The sequence below is a fragment of the Penaeus vannamei genome, chromosome 40 (genome assembly GCF_042767895.1).
Source record: "Penaeus vannamei isolate JL-2024 chromosome 40, ASM4276789v1, whole genome shotgun sequence".
NCBI lineage: Eukaryota > Metazoa > Arthropoda > Malacostraca > Decapoda > Penaeidae > Penaeus > Penaeus vannamei.
Genome location: NC_091588.1, coordinates 26685715 through 26690714, shown reverse-complemented (window position 1 = coordinate 26690714; position 5000 = coordinate 26685715). Strand labels below are relative to the sequence as shown.

Here is a 5000-nt window from a genome sequence, read left to right as displayed (position 1 = left end):
CATTCCCCTCTCTCCCGCCTCCCTATTTCCCTCTCCCCCTCCCTATTTCCCGTCTTCCTATTCCCTATTTCTCCTCTTCCCCCTCCTCCTTTCCACTCCCCACTCTTCCCCCTCCCCCTTTCCCCTTTCCCCCTTCCCCCTCATTCACCTCCTTGTTTCCCCTCTTTACCTTCCCTCTTTCTCCTCTCTTCCCCCCGCTCTTTCACCTCCTTGTTTCCCCTCTTTACCCTCCTTCCCCCTCTCTTCTCTTCCTTTTCCCCCTCTCTTCCCCTTCCTCCTCTCCCCTCCTCCCCCTCGTCCCCCCTCTGCCCCGCCCGGCCTCACGCCTGACCTGGCCCATAGTCCTGTCGTCATTAGAGTCGCTGCGTATCTTTGACTTCCCTCAATCGGTTTCCAATGTTCACACCCTCGCCCCCTCTCCCTCTCCTCTCCCTCTCGGCCTCCTTCTTCCCCCTCGCTTCCTTACCTTCTATCGTGTTTTTTTTTTTTTTTTTTTTGAGGTGGAGGGTGTCTCTCTCTTTCTCTCTGTTTCTGTCTCTGAATCTGTCTCTCTCTCTCTCTGTGTCCTCTCTATCGTTCTCGTTCTCTCTCTCTCTCTCTCTCTCTCTCTCTCTCTCTCTCTCTCTCTCTCTCTCTCTCTCTCTCTCTCTCTCTCTCTCTCTCTCTCTCTCTCTTCTTCTCTTCTTTTGCTTGTCCCTATTCCCTCTCTCCCTCTCCTGTCCATTTCCCTTTCTTTCGCTTTCTGTCTCTCCTCTCCCTTTTACATTTCTCTCTTCTTTTCTCTTCTCCTTTCTCCCTCTCCCCTTTTTTATTGCCGTTGCCCCTTTCCTTGTAGCAGAGGATCAGGGAACCTCTGTTCCTCCTTCTTTTTCTCCTATTCCCCTTCTTCCTCTCCCTCTCCTTTTCCTCCTATTCCCCTTCTTCCTCTCCCTCTCCTTTTCCTCCCTATTCCCCTTTTTCCTCTCCCTCTCCTTTTCCTCCTATTCCCCTTCTTCCTCTCCCTCTCCTTTTCCTCCTATTCCCCTTCTTCCTCTCCCTCTCCTTTACCTCCTATTCCCCTTCTTCCTTTCCCTCTCCTTTCCCCCTGAAATACTGCTTCTGTCCAGTAGGCTTAGATTTGCCCCACTTCCCCCCCCATTTTCCCTCACCGGTCTTCCATACCCCTCTCCCCTCTCTCCACCCTCTGCTCTCGCCCACTCCCCTCTCCCTTCTCTCCCCTCTCTCCACTGTCTCCACTCTCCCCATTCCCCTCACTCCACCCCTCTCTCCTCTCCCTCTCTTTTCCCAGCTCCACCTCCCTGGTTTCTCTCTCTCTCTCTCTCTCTCTCTCTCTCTCTCTCTCTCTCTCTCTCTCTCTCTCTCCCTCTCCCTCACCCTCTCCCTCTCACTCTCACCCTCCCCCTCTCCCTCACCCTCACCCTCACCCTCACCTTCACCCTCTCCCTCTCCCTCTCTCTCTCCCTCTCCCTCTCCCTCTCCCTCTCCCTCTCCCTCTCCCTCTCTCTCTCCTTCTCCCTCTCCCTCTCCTTCCCTCTCTCTTGGCTGGCTGTTAGGTTGTGAAGCCATGAATTCCCAATTCATAACTGACTCACGACATATGAGCGGTGACTCAACCAGGAAATAGGAATGGAAGAGAACGACAACAAACGAACAACAACTAGGAATAAAAGAGAACAAACAAACAAACAAACAAAACAAAAACAAAGCAAGATGAGCAGCCACGAAGCGCCAGGCGTCCCGATTCATGAGGAGCGAAAAACATTGCAAGTTATGAGGTCCAAGTTTTTTATGAGGAGATTTGCATCGCGGAATTCGTCGGCTCAGGCGAATCCCCGAGTTAGGGAGGAGGAGGAGGAGGAGGAGGAGGAGAAGAAGAAGAAGAAGAAGATGAAGAAGAAGAAGAAGAAGAAGAAGGGGGAGAAGGAGGAAGAGGAGAAGAAGGACGAAGAGGAGGAGGAGGAGGAGGAGGGAGAAGGAGGAAGAAAGGGGAAAAGGGGCGAAGGAGAAGGAGGAGGAGAAGGAAGAACAGGAAGAGGAATGAAGAGGAAGAGGAAAAGTGGGGAGAAGGAGGAAAGGAGAAGGGGAGAAGGAGGGAGGAGGAGGAGGAGACGGAGGAAGAAGAGGAAGGAAAGAGGAGAAGGAAAGGGGGAGGGAAAAGAAGAAGGAAGTGGAGGAGGGAAAAGGAGGAGAAGGAGAAGGGGGAGGATAAGAAAGAAGGGAGAGAAGGAGAAGGAAGTGGAGGAGGAGAAGAGGAGGAGAAGAGGCGAGGATAAGAATGAAGGGAGAGAAGGAGAAGGAAGTGGAGGAGGAAAAAGGAGGAGAAGGAGAAGGGGGAGGATAAGGAAGAAGGGAGAGAAGGAGAAGGAAGTGGAGGAGGGAAAAGTAGGAGAAGGAGAAAGGTGAGGATAAGAAAGAAGGGAGAGGAGGAGAAGGAAGTGTGAGCCGCCCAGACATGAGGCGTGAGGAGGAGGCCTCGAGGAGGAGAAACCCTCATTACTCGGACGCGGCGAAGGAACTTCATGAGGACTGACTCCGCTGCCTCTCCGCCTCCTCCTTGCCTCGCGGTTATCATCGCTGCTTCTTTCTCTTCTCCTTTCGTTTCTTTGCGTCTGTCTGTTTGGTTTCATTCTCCCCCACGCCCCCCACCCCCCATCTCTCTCTATCTATCTATCTATATGTTCTCTAACTCCTCTCCTCTCTCTCTCTCTCTCTCTCTCTCTCTCTCTCTCTCTCTCTCTCTCTCTCTCTCTCTCTCTCTCTCTCTCTCTCTCTCTCTCTCTCTCTATATATATATATATATATATATATATATATATATATATATATATATATATATATATATATCTGTTCTCTAACACCTCGTCTCTCTCTCTCTCTCTCTCTCTCTCTCTCTCTCTCTCTCTCTCTCTCTCTCTCTCTCTCTCTCTCTATATATATATATATATATATATATATATATATATATATATATATATATATATATACATATATATATATATATATATATATATATATATATATATATATATATATATATATCTATTCTCTAACACCTCGTCTTCTCTCTCTCTCTCTCTCTTCTCTCTCTCTCTCTCTCTCTCTCTCTCTCTCTCTCTCTCTCTCTCTCTCTCTCTCTCTCTCTCTCTCTCTCTCTCTCTCTCTCTCTCTCTCTCTCTCTCTCTCTCTCTCTATATATATATATATATATATATATATATATATATATATATATATATATATATATATATATATATATATATATATCTGTTCTCTAACACCTCGTCTTCTCTCTATCTCTCTCTCTCTCCCTTCCCTCCCTCTCCCTCTCCCTTTCCCCCTCTTTCCCTCCCCCCCCCTCTCTCTCTCTCTTTCTCCTTCCTTCCTTTAATCCTGAAAAGGCTGACACGACACAGCCCCGAGAGCGTGGAGGGCTGACCCGACGCCCGACACAGCCCCGAACGCGTGGAGGGCTGACCCGACACCCGACACAGCCCCGAACACGTGGAGGGCTGACCCGACGCCCGACACAGCCCCGAAAGCGCGAGTCGGGCGGGTGACCCGACACCCGACACAGCCCCGAACGCGTGGAGGGCTGACCCGACACCCGACACAGCCCCGAACACGTGGAGGGCTGACCCGACACCCGACGCCCGACACAGCCCCGAGAGCGTGGAGGGCTGACCCGACACCCGACGCCCGACACAGCCCCGAGAGCGTGGAGGGCTGACCCGACACCCGACGCCCGACACAGCCCCGAGAGCGTGGAGGGCTGACCCGACGCCCGACACAGCCCCGAGAGCGTGGAGGGCTGACCCGACACCCGACGCCCGACACAGCCCCGAGAGCGTGGAGGGCTGACCCGACACCCGACACCCGACACAGCCCCGAGAGCGTGGAGGGCTGACCCGACACCCGACACAGCCCCGAACGCGTGGAGGGCTGACCCGACACCCGACACAGCCCCGAACGCGTGGAGGGCTGACCCGACACCCGACACAGCCCCGAACACGCGAGTCGGGCGGGTGACGCGACGCCCGACACCCGACGAAGCTTAAGAGGAAAGACGGCACTTTAATTGGCACGTGAAGATTCCTCTTGCTGTCTTCCTCCTTCTTCTATTCCTTCATTCTATTTTGTTTTATCTCCTCCTTTCTATTTTGTTTTATCTCTTCCTTTCTATTTTGTTTTATCTCTTCCTTTCTATTTCACTTAATCTATTTGTTCCTTTATTCGATCTATTTATCATTATATCTATCTTAAAACTTCCTAATGACACGTAAGTTGTGTAAGAACTGAAGTATTTACTTAAGAACTTACTTAAGGAAGTACTTTTGCATCTCATTATAAGTTTCTAAGTCGAAGCTTCAGCGCCAATGACAGGGATCAGTCATGCTGTGATCGGGGGGGGGTCTGTGTCTGTCTGTCTCTTTGGCTCTTGTGTGTGTGTTTGTTTTGTCTGTTTTTGTTTGTTTGTCTCTGGGTTTTTGTTTTTGTTTGATTGTGTGTTTGTTTTTTATCTGTTTTTTTTTGTTTCTCTGTGTTTGTTTGTTTGTTTTATTGTTCTGTTGTTTCTCTGTGTCTTTGTTTTTGTCTGGTTGTTTGTGTGTCTGTTTGTTTTGTTTGTTTGTTTGTCTTTCTGAATGTCTGACTCTCTCTCTCTCTCTACCTCTCTCTCTCTCTCTACCTCTCCTCTCTCTCTCTCTCTCTCTCTCTCTCTCTCTCTCTCTCTCTCTCTCTCTCTCTCTCTCTCTCTCTCTCTCTCTCTCTCTCTCTCTTCTCTCTCTCTCTCTCCCTCTCTCTCTCTCTCTCTCTCTCTCTCTCTCTCTCTCTCTCTCTCTCTCTCTCTCTCTCTCTCTCTCTCTCTCTCTCTCTCTCTCTCTCTCTCTCTCTCTCTCTCTCTCTCTTCTCTCTCCTCTCTCTCTTCTCTCTCCTTCTCTCTCTTCTCTTTCCCTCCCTTCTTTCTCCTTCTCTCTCCTCCTACTCCCTTTCTCTTTCCTTCC

The 5000-nt window shown here is 50.2% G+C and overlaps 1 protein-coding gene across 1 annotated transcript in view; it reads right to left on the bottom strand.

The window, feature by feature from the left end:
• Plc21C (Phospholipase C at 21C) overlaps positions 1–5000 on the bottom strand; it is a 413720-nt gene that overhangs the window by 102082 nt on the left and 306638 nt on the right. The gene's annotated exons all lie outside the window — the stretch shown is intronic.